The sequence below is a fragment of the Lissotriton helveticus genome, chromosome 11 (assembly GCF_964261635.1).
Source record: "Lissotriton helveticus chromosome 11, aLisHel1.1, whole genome shotgun sequence".
Lineage (NCBI taxonomy): Eukaryota > Metazoa > Chordata > Amphibia > Caudata > Salamandridae > Lissotriton > Lissotriton helveticus.
Window position 1 is genome coordinate 315,224,092 of NC_136072.1, and position 14,444 is coordinate 315,238,535.

The window sequence follows — 14,444 nt, forward strand, 5'->3', positions numbered from 1 at the left end:
ATATTGTCCAAAAGGTGAAAAATACAGACTTTGTGGCTATTCAGGCTGATGACACCACTGATATGGCCACAAAGGCACAGTACGTTTTAGTCTTACGTTACCTTGACAATGACACTAAAGTTGTGGGGAGGTTTCTTGGTTTCACACATTTAAGGGACTCTAGTGCAGAAACCATTACTTCAGCTATATTAAGTGAAATGAACTTGATTTTTCCAGAGCTGCTTCAAAAACAAAAACTTATTGCACAAAGCTATGATGGTGTGTCAGTAATGAGTGGAAGCCTTGGTGAAGTACAAAAAAGAATTAGAGATGTGTACCCTAATGCCCATTATGTTCACTGTTACGCCCACCTGCATAATCTTATTATTATAAGTGCATTTTCACAATTGCTTTATTAACCTTGCTTTCTCAAAATTTCTTGAAAATGAATTTGCCCACTATTTTTTCAAACTTTTCTCGACGGGAACCTAGCCGAACCCCCTTAGGTCGTTCGGGCTTGCTCGCTGCGCTTGCTCGCCATGGTTCACTCCACCACAAATTTTACGCCTCACCACTTTCAAATGTCACCAGCCGCCACTACCTGTAATGCCAGAAAATATGCCTACCTAGGGGAGCTCTCATGGTTCCATCATATGAGCACTCTAAGTGCCTCATCCCACAAAGACAATGCCCCCCAGTAACATTTCTATCAGAGGAGCTCCAGGGTGCGTGTTTGAGTTTGTCGTGCTTGGGTTTGTCAAGAGTGCACTTAGAATATCACTAACAAACTTCTCTCATGTACGTCAGGTAAAAGAATTGGTAGTGTTTTATTGACGTGGAGTTTTGGGTGAATTCATTTAAAATAAATGTACTCGATCACTCTACGTGTTTTTCTTGGTAGCCCATTATTATCCAAAGTGCAACAAACTGTAGAGGAATTTGCTTACTCTGATGTGATAATTGGAGTTTGCGGTCAACCGAATTAGTAGCCGCCACTGGTCTGTGTTTGTGTAACCTCATACAAACTAGTCCTCAGTCCTGCCAAGTACCACACATCAGGCATTAGACTAACGCATATCAGTGTGGTGCTCAGCATCACAGCACTGAAATGCATGTCATGAATATGATGCATTCTCTATAGTGTCTCAGCTGAAGCGCTGCCTAACTGGCGTGGGAGGCTGCCGGGAATGGCATCACTTCACACCGTGGCCTGTGACCTGCTCTTGCAGGCTTGGTATGCTCGCCACTGAGCTATGGGCTGCTGGTAGGTTCATGCCTGCAGTGCTACAATGTATCGGTCTCAGGAGATTCCCGTTGTGCTGCGCTGCTCTGAGTCAGACAGCCTGCTGCCTGATTGTGATGTTTTGTTGCTGCCTGGCCTCATTTACAGATAATGACCTCTGGAGGCCGGTCCCAGTCTTTCAGTGCAAACAAGTTTCAAACATGCTGAAACATCAATATGCAGCAGTAGAAATAAAACAGTTAAAAGGAGCTTTCATTTCAGGCAAGCTTCTAGGAATGCATCATGGTTCGGGCTTTTTGGGGGGCCGCCTGCAGTCCTAGGCCAGAGCGGCTTCTTCCCAGGCCTCCTCGGCACGCGCAGGTGGAAGGCCGATTAGGACAAGTTTCCATCTTTTGTGCATTAGGCAAATCCTCGGCTGTGTAGGTTTTCCTACCCTCTCTTAATTGACCAGTGATTCAGCCGGTGGCTAGCAGGCCCCCTGTAATTAAACATCCTTGTGTTGCAAAGTAGAAAGTGGCGCCTGGGGGCTTACTGCAGTTTGCACCAGCCAATCATGCGGCCGGGGAAGAAGTGGGCACAAAAGTGTGGCATGGATATACCTGCTATAATGCCATCACGGTGGGGTGGGCGGCATGGACAGAGTGGTAAGTGCCCTTCCATTTATGGTGCTTTTCAGAAGTTGAAAGATCTTCTTGTAGTTTCTTGTTGCTCAAATGGGTGTCATTTGTGGCGGTATTTATATGTTTCCATTGTCTTCATTGCTTGATTTTGCAAGCAAGAAAGTGTCACTCCCAGTCGTTGAAATGTCACTCATAATTCCACTGAAATTATGAAAATGTCCCACATAGGAATCTGAAACCTTGGCAGCTATGAGTATTTAAAATCCCTTATACTTCAATTTTTTAACAGTCCTTTATTGGAACCACAGTGATTTAGCCCCTTTGAACAGATCGCTTCTCCTATGGAATGCATTCTAGACACAATCCACAAATCCTCTAGCACCTTGTCCAACCGAAAAACGGGCTGAAATGCAATCCTTTGTCTACACTCTCTGAGATTCCCCAACTCAGTCCAAACTCCTTCAAGAATGCAGGCATGGTCCATGCCACTGCAAGAACCACAGCTCAGAGTATGCCCGTCGAAACTCCCACCTAGCCACAACCATGAAGGAGCTCCAGTCAGTCTACTCCCTGCTCCTCATGAACTGGACTCCGATCCACAGAATACCTTTCTAGGTTGTGGAGTTCCCACTTAAGAACATCAACCCAGTCCACATCCCCTTAAGAATACCACACCATTTAATGCTCCTCAAGAACTGGATCAGGTCTACAAAACCTGGTGATCATGTACCCGGTCTGATTCATGTTACTCAAGAACATGGGCTGAGTAGACATCCTGACTGGCATTATAGGCCAGTCCACACTCTTCGTGGGTACTGCTCCTGCCACGTATCAGGACCTAGAGCTAATCTGCGTAACACCAGAAACCTTAGTCTGGTTCAGAAATCTTCCAGATTGCAATTCCTCTCCACACCTGTGTTGGGCTCAATATCTGCTACATGAACATTGCACACAAACTACGACAATGTCACCAGAAAGCTCCAGGCCATTTCAGTCAATGTTCCCTTTGGTGTCCTTAAAAATGTGTACATAGTAAAGAACGATGTAACATTCAGAAGAACCCATGGGTAACTCGTGAAAGGAATATACTTTTTTCTATTGTACGCTTTTTTCTCTTTTTAATTAAACTTTTGCTCCAAATTTCTTTGCTTGTACATATTTTTTCAGACACCGACAACAATGTATTTTGTTTTATTTTATGCACAAAACGATGTTGTCAATATTTGATCTAAGACTATAAATATTTAATTTGATATGCTTTATTAGCATACATTGTGATTTTTTTTGCTTCTGAGACCTTAAAGGTGCTGGTTTATTTGTTCACTTAAAAAAAAAACACATGAAACTTCATAAATGAAATCATTTTTTAGTCAGCTTTATGGTTAACATTTTTTTCAGGGGTGAGCAGGTTGCGCATAAAGGTAAACAGTCTAAATATCGAAATCAAGAATATCGACGACCAGCATATCGACCTGAAGGTAAGAAATCTCGTTTTTGTTACTATCAAAGTTAGTAATATCGATAGCAAAAATATCGATGTTACTAATATCGATATTAATATTAGTGTTATGTATTTTATTATATATTTTATATGTTTGTTTTTATAATTTTTGTTAATTATTGTACTTGTTTTAAAATATATGCATTACATTTTTAGAAGTTAGTAATAATTTTTTTAGGTAAATTATGCATTTTAGTACCGTAGCGGGTTGTGAGTTTATAGGGGAATAGGGTGGGAAGTAAATTAATTTAATTATCGTCAATTAATTCAATATTTTTTATGAATGATTAAATATTTTTAAATAAATTGTGTGTTTTAGTTCTGAAGCGGTTGTGGGTTTATAGAGGAATAGGGTGGGAAGTAATTTAATTGTAATTAAGTAAATATTTAATTTGTATTCATTGGTATTGATAAATAGTATATGTTAATTAATTAATAATTGGTAATGAATTTTTATTAATTGGTAATTATTTTTTATTAATTGATTAATTGTTAATTAGATTAAGTGTATTAATGTATTATTGAAGTGTGTTGTGAGGGTATAGGGTAATAGGGTGAGAAGTAATTTAATTGCAATTAAGTAATTATTTTTTGTGTTGAGTATTGATAATTAAATTATTGTTAATCAAATATTAATTGGTAATACATGTTTAATACATTTTTAGAATAATTGTCCATTAATTATTGTATTTATCAATAATTCATTGTTAATAAACTATTACTTGATAAATGTTTTTTTAATAATTATTATTTTTTGGTATTGAAATATATACATATTTTTATTGTGATTTGTTAATAAATTTTTAATAATTATTATTTAATTGTATTTATTTTAATTGTTAATTATTTTTAATTGGTAACTATTTTTAAATAATTATTTATTGGTATTGTTAATTAATTTGTTGTAATTTAATAACTAAATAATAATTTTTTTACAAAAAAAATACTATTTTGATTATTAGTAAGTTATTTTGACCCCTATGCTTTCCAACACTTTCCCTACAGTTGCACCCTCTGGAGTTGGAATAGTCATTTTAACCCCTACGCTATCCAACACTTTCTCTACTGTTGCACCCTCTGGAGTTGGAATAGTAATTTTCACCCCTACACTATCCAACACTTTCCCTACTGTTGCACCCTATGGAATTGGACAATTTCCCTACTGTTGCACCCTCTGGAGATGGAATAGTCATTTTAACCCCTACGCTATCCAACACTTTCCCTACTGTTGCACCCTCTGGAGTTGAAATAATAATTTTAAGCCCTACGCTATCCAACACTTTCCCTACTGTTGCACCCTCTGGAGTTGGAATAGTAATTTTAACCCCTACGCTATCCAACACTTTCCCTACTGTTCCACTCTCTGGAGTTGGAAGAGTAACTTTTACCCCTACGCTATCCAATATTTACTGTTTTAGTTAATGTATTGTCTAATTTATTTAAAATTATTTTTAAAAATGTGTTATACATAGTTTTGATATTTTTATTTATATTATTGTTGTATGTGTATGTATGTATTTATAATTTATAAAATGTTTTTTAACAATTTATGTTATTAGAGTAATTAATTGTAAATATATATATTATATTTTATAAGTATGTTTAATTTTTTTACATTATATGTATTACTTATAATCTTAAACATATTTTTAACACTGTTTATTTTAATTATTTGCATTATTTATTTAATTTTATATTATTCTTAAACATAAAAAACAATATTTTTGACGATATTTTTCACAATATTTTTTTTCAATATTGTTGTACTTATTTTAATGTAGATAGGACTTCGATATTCTTGACGTCGATATTCCACCTCCGATATTTTTGACGTCATATTATGTCAGACATTCGCGCATAAAGATATAGCCCCTCACCTGGGCCAATGTAATGGGGAGGTGAGTGTTTAACAAGTCCTGCATTTTTACCTCACTACATTCTGACACTGTGACTCCTGTATTGATAACTGGATAAGTAAAGCTACAGGTAGCAGAATGCAGAGTGATGTGGCTACCAATGTTTCTAACAACTCACAGAGAAAGCAAGTGGATTGGCAGCTTCTCTTGGCATTTACTGTTTAGCTCGAACACAGACCTAAGGATGGGTGAGACTACCCTGTTCTACAGTAAATATCTATTTCCCAAAGTGCCCAGCTGGAAAGCTGATTGTAGTCATTGTCCGCTCTCACGCTCCCAACCCTTTCAAGCTTCATGTAAAGATACTTCTGAACCAAGAACTGAACCACGGAATTTGATGACGGAATTATACTATCAAAAAAGTTGCATAATTTCATGAAATGTTCCTTGACAGTGACAGACTTCACCCAGATAGCCAAGAAACAACCACAAATCTTTAGACCCCCCTTAACTACTTAGCAATGTCAACAAATGTGCTCCAGGATTAAATTAACTTAAGGTCCAATGAAAATTACGGAATGGCAATGGCCACCTTGGAATCAACTTTCAAAACGTGGGTTGTCTTGGTGTGAAAACATGCCAGGTATTTTAGTTTATCTGTACCAGGAAAACAGTAATTGTGTATACACTTGGATATCATATCTGTGGCAGCATGGTCTTCCTGTTTGGACAAGATTCCATAAACAGGCGCAGCAGACTAAAAAGTCATCAACTGTCAGATTTTTTTTTTAATATTTATTTTTATTGACATTTTTTTATATAAACAGCAAGGCAAAAAAACAAAATATATTACATACAGTACTGAGTCCAAGACGGGAAAGAAAAAGCAATACAAAGAAATCAGCAATCAATGTAGGAGAGGGGGAGGGCAGGGCATAATTAAAGCATATACAGCACAGTATGTGGAATGTGAGGCTAGGGGGAAATAGGGACATCCGGGACATCGACAACAGGTGGCTTACATATATCTCCACGGTAACCATTCCAGGGACCCCATATTCTACTCTATTTCCGGGGTCGGCCCCGGGCCAAGTACACAGTCTTTTCCCTGAACATGCACCAGTCCATGTTGTCCTTCCACGCCGCGACCGTAGGCGGTCTCGGGGACCCCCACAATTGAGCAATATCCCTCTTAGCAATCTTGGCCCCCAGGGTCACCCACTGTGTTTGCGCTGCGTTGTGGTCCGTCGGCTCCCAAACATTTAGTGTACAGCGTCTAGCCTCTGGCATGAGTGCAATCCCCGTTACCTCATTCATTACCTCGTGTACCTTGCTCCAGAAGGTCGCGACCTCACAACATTCTCAGATAATATGAAGGAATGTCCCCACCTGCCCACATCCTCGCTTACACAGACCATCCTCAGAAAAACCCATGTGGACCAAGCGAGGGCCCGTGACATAAATCCTATGCAGAATCTTAAGTTGGACCAACCGGAGTCGAGCTGGGATTGCGACCTCCTTTGGTGAGGAGATCACAGATTGCCAGTCCTCGTCATCCAGTTCGAGACCGTCACATGTCCACAATTCTCGAAGATGCAATAGGAGGTCTGATCTATCATTGATTAGTTTTTTATAGACTAGGGAGATGGTACTATCGGGCACATATCCATCCAGTAATCTATCTTCGAGCGGAGATGATTCTGGAATTACCTCCCCGACCGGGAAAACCGACCTCAAAGCTTTGCGAACCTGGATATAACGGAAGTATTCCGAGTTGCTTAAGTCAAACTCCTCCCGCAACGATTCGAATGATTTCACCTGACACTTGACCCAGAGGTCATCAACCTTACTAATACCAATCAGGTCCCATTTATCGAACCCCTTGGTATTCCACAATTTGCCAAGTTTATCAGAACCAAAAAGCGGGGTCGCCCGAGTCAAACGATCCGTCCATCCCGTGGCGTTAGTCGCATCCTGCCACAGGCGTACTGCTATCCTCGTAGGTCCCGTTAAAGCTTTGATCACCGATTTAGAATAGAGTGCCCTATAGTAATTGCCACCAGGCAGAAGCCACCTATCCATTGCGAAGGCAGGGTGCAAGTCGAGACCAAACATACCATGATTAATCGCTCCCAAGTGGGACGCCCAATGGTATCGCTTGACATCTGGGAGAGCAATACCCCCGTCATACCACGGGAGTGTCAGTTTCGCGAGCGAAATACGAGGTCTGCCGTCCCATATCAATTTCCTTTAAAGATCCTCTATTGCCCGAAAATAACTAGCGGGAACGATATCGAAAGTGTTCTGAAGAGCATAGAGAAAACGAGGCAAAGACATCATTTTGAAAAGGGCAGCACGACCAAGCGGAGAGAGTGGAAGCCCACGCCAACCCGCAACATCTTGCTTCAATCTGGACAAGGGCGGAAGGAGATTACGTTCGTACCGAACTACAGGGTCCAATGAAATGTAAATACCGAGGTATTTAAACGCCGTGTGTGCTAACTGAATGGGACAGTTGCGTGGGAGAAGAAGGACGTCACCCGAAAGGACGTATAAATAGGATTTCGTCCAATTAATAATGAGTCCTGAATTCCGACCAAATGAATTCAATACATCGCATAACACTATCAAAGATTTTCGTGGCGAAGTCAGATATAGTAAGATAAGTAACTACAGGCCTATATCATTACTACCTGCCCCTGCCAAGGTGCTAGAAAAACTCGCACACCAACAACTTGCTGGTTTTCTTGAGACCCATGGCCTTCTCCACACTTCCCAGCATGGATTCAGGACGGGCCATAGTACCGAGTCGGCACTGATTGAAATGGCCGATTCCGTACGGTGGAAACTGGACGGGGGTTCAAGAGCGGTGTTGGTGCTGCTCGATTTATCAGCAGCTTTTGACACCGTCTCTCACCCCGTCCTGATTGACCGCCTTAGGTCTAAGGGCATTCAAGGAAAGGCTCTGGATTGGTTGTCCTCCTTTCTTACCAATCGGACACAGGCAGTGTCTACACCCCCTTTCATGTCCAACCATTGCCCATTAAAATGGGGAGTCCCCCAGGGCTCGGCACTGAGTCCTTTATTATTTAACGTGTACTTTTCCCCCACTTGCAGAACTTATCTCGGAGCTGGGAATTAAGGTCATCTCCTATGCAGACGATATTCAACTCCTGTTTGCCTATGATGATATCCCTATTGCAACCACCTTTGACCCATTAAAAAACTGTCTTCGTAAGATTGCTCAGTGGATGGATGATAATTTCCTCCGACTTAATGCGGGAAAAACGGAGGTCTTATTCTTTTATCAGCCATCACCATTGGATTCTAACCTCTGGTGGCCACTCGACCTAAGCTCTGCCCCCTCCCGAAGGAATCAGTTAGAAACTTAGAGGTTAGATGGGACACCACCCTTTCTTTTAAAAATCAAGTTCAATCAGTGTCCTTCTCCTGCTTTTTGAAGATTAGGATGATTAAGAAATGTATTAATTTTCTCCCCTCCAACACCAGGAAAACGATTGTTCAGGCCCTTATCACCTCGCATTTGGATTATGCGAATGGTCTTTACTTGGGGCTGGCTTCTGGCCTCTTAGATAGGCTTCAGATAGTCCAAAACGCAGCAGTTCGGTTAGTTTGTGGTATCTCTCTGCGAGAGCACATTTCTCCCCACCGACGGGCACTGCATTGGCTACCGATCCAAAGAAGAGCCGAATTTAAGGCTCTTACCCTAGCCCATCGTTCACTCAGGGGTAAAGGATGCGTCTATCTGTCCTCCTGTCTCCAGCCCTATAGCAATGCTAGGAGTCTCCGTTCTAGCTCTCAACACTTGCTGTCTACTCCTAGATACAAAAGAGCTTGTTCAGGGGGCAAAACTTTTCAGGTCAACGCTTCTGCCCTATGGAACAAACTGCCTGTTTCTGTTCGTATAATAAAAGATGAAATACCCTTCCGTAGAGCTCTAAAAACTCTCCTCTTCTGTTAACGTTCCCCTCAATCGAGTAAGATCCTGCACAGCTGCTGAAGCGCCGGGACACCCCGTTGGGGTAGCTGCGCGCTATATAAAACACACTAAATAAATAAATAAATAAATCGTCCGCATAAAGCGAGATACGATTTTCGAATTCGGAGGACCACCGAATACCTTTCATCGAAGGTTCCCACCGGATCCACGCCGTGAGGGGCTCAAGGGCCAAGGCGAACAGGAGAGGCGACAAAGGACAGCCCTGACGCGTCCCCCTCTCGAGACCAAACGGAGTTGTGACACGGCAACTGTCAGATTTAATACATTTTGGCATGGGTGCTTATGTGGTAAAAACTACAACATCCATTAACTTTTCTTCATAAAGAACAAGTTACTTACCGTCGGTAACGATATATCTGTAAAAAACATAGGTTAGTTATAGATTCCTTACCTTAGAATTACCCCCTGGCGTCACACTAGATCCGGAAAGTTTTTTCATCAGCAGCATCCCTGCGCATCGGAAGGTGGCGTTGGTCGAATCCGCTTTCGTCGTCTACATCGTGGTCGTCGGGATGACGTTGTGGAAGTTACATAGACGCCGCCTCACACGCTGACATCAGTTCTGTACATGACTTTCCACGCCAGAAGCACTGAGCCATGCAAGACACTGACCACCGGTGCACAAAACTAGGGCCCTGAAAGGAAGTCCTTAATCCTAGAAGTCAGTTCGCCGACCATGGAGGATGGGTGAGGCGGTAAGGAATCTATAACTAACCTATGTTTCTTACAGATATATCGTTACCGAAGGTAAGTAACTTGTTCACCTGAAAGAAACAGTTAGTTATAGATTCCTTACCTTAGAATAGATACCCCAGCAATACCAACCCCGGAGGTGGATCTGTGAACTAAGTTCACATCAGAAAGTCCTGGAGAACAGAAAATCCAAAGAAGCCATCTCTCCGGACTTGGCTGCCCAGGCAGTAGTGTTTGTTGAATGTGTGCAGCGATGCCCACGAACCTGCCTGACAGATGTCATTAAATGGGGACTCTTCGCCCCAAAACAGTGGTGGCTTCCGTCGCCCTGGTAGAATGGGTGCGCAGTCCCACTGGAGGCTACTTCTTTGCCAAAGAATAGCAAGCTTTGATGCACAGAACAACCCACCCGTAAATGGTAAGTTTGTGCACGGCCAGACCTTTCCTAGTGCCCACGTAACCAACAAAGAGCTGGTCGTCCACCCGGAATTGTTTTGTGCGATCCAAGTAGAAGGATAGTGCACTATTGGATCCAGACGGTGGAGCCTCGATTCCTCTTTTGAAGTATGCGGAAAGAAGGTGGGCAAAGTGATGGTTTGGCCAATATGGAAAGAAGTAACCACCTTGAGAAAAAAGGAAGGTCTAGTTCTGAGGAAGATCTTGTCCAGATTGACAGCCAGAAAGGGAGGCTTGGAAGAAAGAGCTTGTAGCTCACTCACCCTGCGTGCAGAGGTGATTGCCACCAGAAAGGCATTTTTCAAAGTGAAAAGTCTGAGAGGACAGTTATGTAGCAGCTCAAAAGGAGCGCACATAAGATATGAAAGAACCAAGTTCAAGTCCCACTGGGGCATTACGAAGGGAACAGGAGGAAAAAGATGAGTAATGCCGTTAAGGAATCTATTTGCAACAGGAGACTTGAAAAGAGAAGGCTGATCAGGTAGCCTAAGGATGGCTGAAATGGCTAAGAGGTAGCCCTTTAGAGTACCAAGATCAGAGCCCTGCTGGGACAAAGAAAGGATGAACAAGAGAACCTCAGAAAGAGGAGCAGAAAGGAGATCCACAGCCTTTGTTCTGCACCTTGCCACACATTTGTTCCATCTGCAGGTGTAAACCGTCTTATTGGAGTGACGCCTGGCTGCCAAGATAACATTGCAGACCCCGGGAGGGAGGTCAAACGACATCAACTGCCGCCGCTCAATCCCCACGCAAGGAGGTTAAGGCTGGACAGGTTGGGGTGGAGGACTGTTCCCTGCTGCTGCAACAGAAGATCCACCCAGAAGAGGTAGTCGGATCGGAAGATCGATGGCCATGTTGAGCAGCTCGGGATACCAGATCCTTTGTGGCCAATTCGGAGCCACAAGCTTGACTTGGGCCCGGTCACTCTTGATCTTATTCAGCATTCTGGGCAGAAGTTGTATAGGTGGAAAGGCGTATAAAAGACCGCAACTCCGCAGCTTTCTCCGCATCGAGGAGGACCATTGCGACCCCCTCCTCCCCAGCAGCATGGATGTCAAACAGCGTGATAGCCCGTCTGATATGGTCCGTAGTTCCCCTACCGGGGATGAATCCATGCTGCCAGGGAGAAACCAGGGCCCTAATGATCCGCCCCAAGCGGGTAGCTAAGATCTTAGCATATAATTTATTATCCGTGTTTATCAGGGATATGGGCCTATATGAGCCTGGATTTTCCTTGGGCTTGCCCTTTTTATAAAACACCACAATGTTAGTACTCATCCATGATTCTGGAATGAATCCGGTATTTATGATCCCATTGAACAGGTCCAAAAGAAGTGGGGATGTTTCTTCAGATACCCATTTATAAAACTCAAGGGGTAAGCCGTCGGGGCCCACCGCCTTCCCTGCCGCTAGGTCTTGTAAGGCCTCCGACAATTCGTCTAGGGTAATGGCTTGTTCGAGGATTTCTCTATCACCCTGAGCCACTTTAGTTCCCATTCCCGTCCAATCTGTCTTTGGTTCCTCTGTAACCGATTCCTCCTGATACAACATTTGGTAATATCTTTTAAAGACATTTAAAATTTCCAGCGACTACTCATAGCTCCGACCCTGCTCTTCTATGTGTGTGATGATATTTTTAGAGGCAACCTGTCTAATGCGGAGTGCGAGTGCCCTCCCTGCTTGTGCCCCTGTTTCATACAGCCTGCTTCTCTGTGTTTGATATTCTGCAGCTGCCTTTTTTTGGCTAGTTGCTTCTGTATCTCTGCTTTGATGGAACTCGCTCTTTCTAGACTTTCTGTGCCCTGCCTCCCCTGGGATATATTCTTTCTATGCTGCTCCTCAGCATCCGTCAGTTTATTCATTAGTTGTTCTCTCTCTAAATTAAGCCTTTTCCAATTTCGAGCGGTATAGCTGGTGGTTTCTCCCCTTAAAGCAGCTTTATAGCTATCCCAGACAGAGTTTCGTGATGCACTGTATCTGTTTGCATCAAAGAAAGCCTGTAACCAGTTCTTAATATACGCCAGATAAATACTATCTGTTAGAAGTTTCCTATCAAAAGTCCAGGGTCTTGATTTTTTAGCCGGCCTATTAATGTCCATTGTTAGCATCAAAGGGTTGTGGTCTGATAATATCATGGGTAGCTTGCAAATTTTAACCGAACTCAACTCCGTGGCGGATATCATAAAATAATCAAACTTAGAGTATTTTTTAAATGGATGTGAAAAATATGTGAATCCAGACTTCCCTGGTTCGATACTCCCCCAGACGTCCCTCAACCCATGTGATTGCATCATCGAGCATACTGCCCGATATACCCGGGGTTTACGTCCGGTGTATTCGGTTCCCCCCACAAAGTCTGCTGAGATATTCAAATCCCCGCAAACCACTATGGGGCTGGCCAACTCGTCAGTTCCTTCTCCATGCGGTCAAAGATATCAGGATCGTCACTATTGGCCCCATAGATACAACAGATGGTATTCATTTCACATATTGCCCACCTCCCCATAGTGTCCGCCTTACATCGTTTGGCTCCTCCCAAGCCCACCTTACTTATAATAGCCACCCCCGTGATAGAAGACGTTTGGGAGGAACAAGAAAGAATCTCATATCCTTTTAAATTTAACCAATGCTTTTTCCCCCAGGGCAAGTGGGTCTCCTGTATGCACAAGATATCCATCCGTACTGATTTAACAAATTCCTCCAGTCGTCCTCTTTTTTTCCAGTCATTTAGGCCCCCTTTATTCAAAGAGCAAATCCTGAGCTTAGACATGCTTCTGTCTTAAATGCTTCCTTCTCTTCAACTGGCCAATTATCATGCTGGAAATATATTTGGAATACAGATCTTGTTTCAACTTTATGAATAAGATTACGTTTGCATTAGTGTAATACATTCTCTTTTTTACATTTGCACCCCCCACCCGCCTACCCCTCGCCCCCTCCACCCTACCACCCCCCAGTCCCCCCCTAACCCATGCACCCTCCCCCGTGAAGCGCTCAGACAAAGTCTGTGCATATGATGGATGCAGTATAGCAGTGGGGACTTCCTTACTTACTACTTAATTCCAGAACCTCATGATCCCAATAACATTATAATGGAGCAATCAGCAACACTTCTGGAGCTTCTAAGGTTTCCAGACTCATGCACTATACTCATAAAGTATACTATACAATCTTAGAAATAGCGTGAGGCTGGATGAAACAAGCTAGGGAAAAGAAAAAAGAAGGAGAAAGAGCATGAGAGGGGAACACATAAGGAAACAGATTAACTGATTATCTGTTCATAGAGTCCAAGTACTCCGGCGCCTTAATTTCTGACGCGAAGTATTGTGTCCGCCCTTCATAAATTATTTTGAGCTGTGCTGGATTTATAAGGTATATCTGCATTTTCTTGTCTTGGAAGGGTTTAATCAGTTGTCGTAGTCTCCAGCGCCTCTCGACCGTAATATGGCAATAGTCCGGTCGGACAAAGAATGATACCCCTTCACTTGTTCTTTTAGCGTCAGGTCTTGCCTTTTCGGCAATAGATTGTCTCAGGACAAAATTACCCAGAAAAATTAAGATTGCCCTGGGTTTATCACCTTCCTTCGCATTGCGGCGTATCTTGAAGGGGGTCCGATGTGCCCTCTGGATTTCAGCAGCCCAGCCCCAACTGGCTAGCTCGGGAAAAGATTGCTCAAAGAGTTTGATGACGTAGGCTCTTACATCAGACCCCTCTGAGCCCTCGGGTATGCCCACGACCCTTAAGTTATTCCTCCTGAGCCTATTTTCCAAATCTTTGAGCTTCCATTGTATGTCCATTGCCTGGGCACCATACGATTCGACCTTACTGGTAGCAGCAGCGGCCTCCGCCTCTGTTGAGACTACCCTTTCCTCCAGATTCGACACTCTGTCCCCCACATTACCACAAGCCTTAGATAATTTCCTTACTACGCCCTTCATTTTCCTCATTGCCGCTTGGGCCTTGCGATTATCCTGCCTGGTCTCCTCCCTATGTGCTATGATCTCCTGGTGAATTGCTTCCAGCATTGACAGTTGAGTTGATTCGAGGTTAGGGCTCCCCTGTAAAGGTGTTATG

The 14,444-nt window shown here is 42.9% G+C and overlaps 1 protein-coding gene across 9 annotated transcripts in view; it reads right to left on the minus strand.

Moving 5' to 3' along the window:
• SNED1 (sushi, nidogen and EGF like domains 1) overlaps positions 1-14,444 on the minus strand; it is a 2,618,914-nt gene that overhangs the window by 1,006,759 nt on the left and 1,597,711 nt on the right. The window lies entirely within an intron of this gene.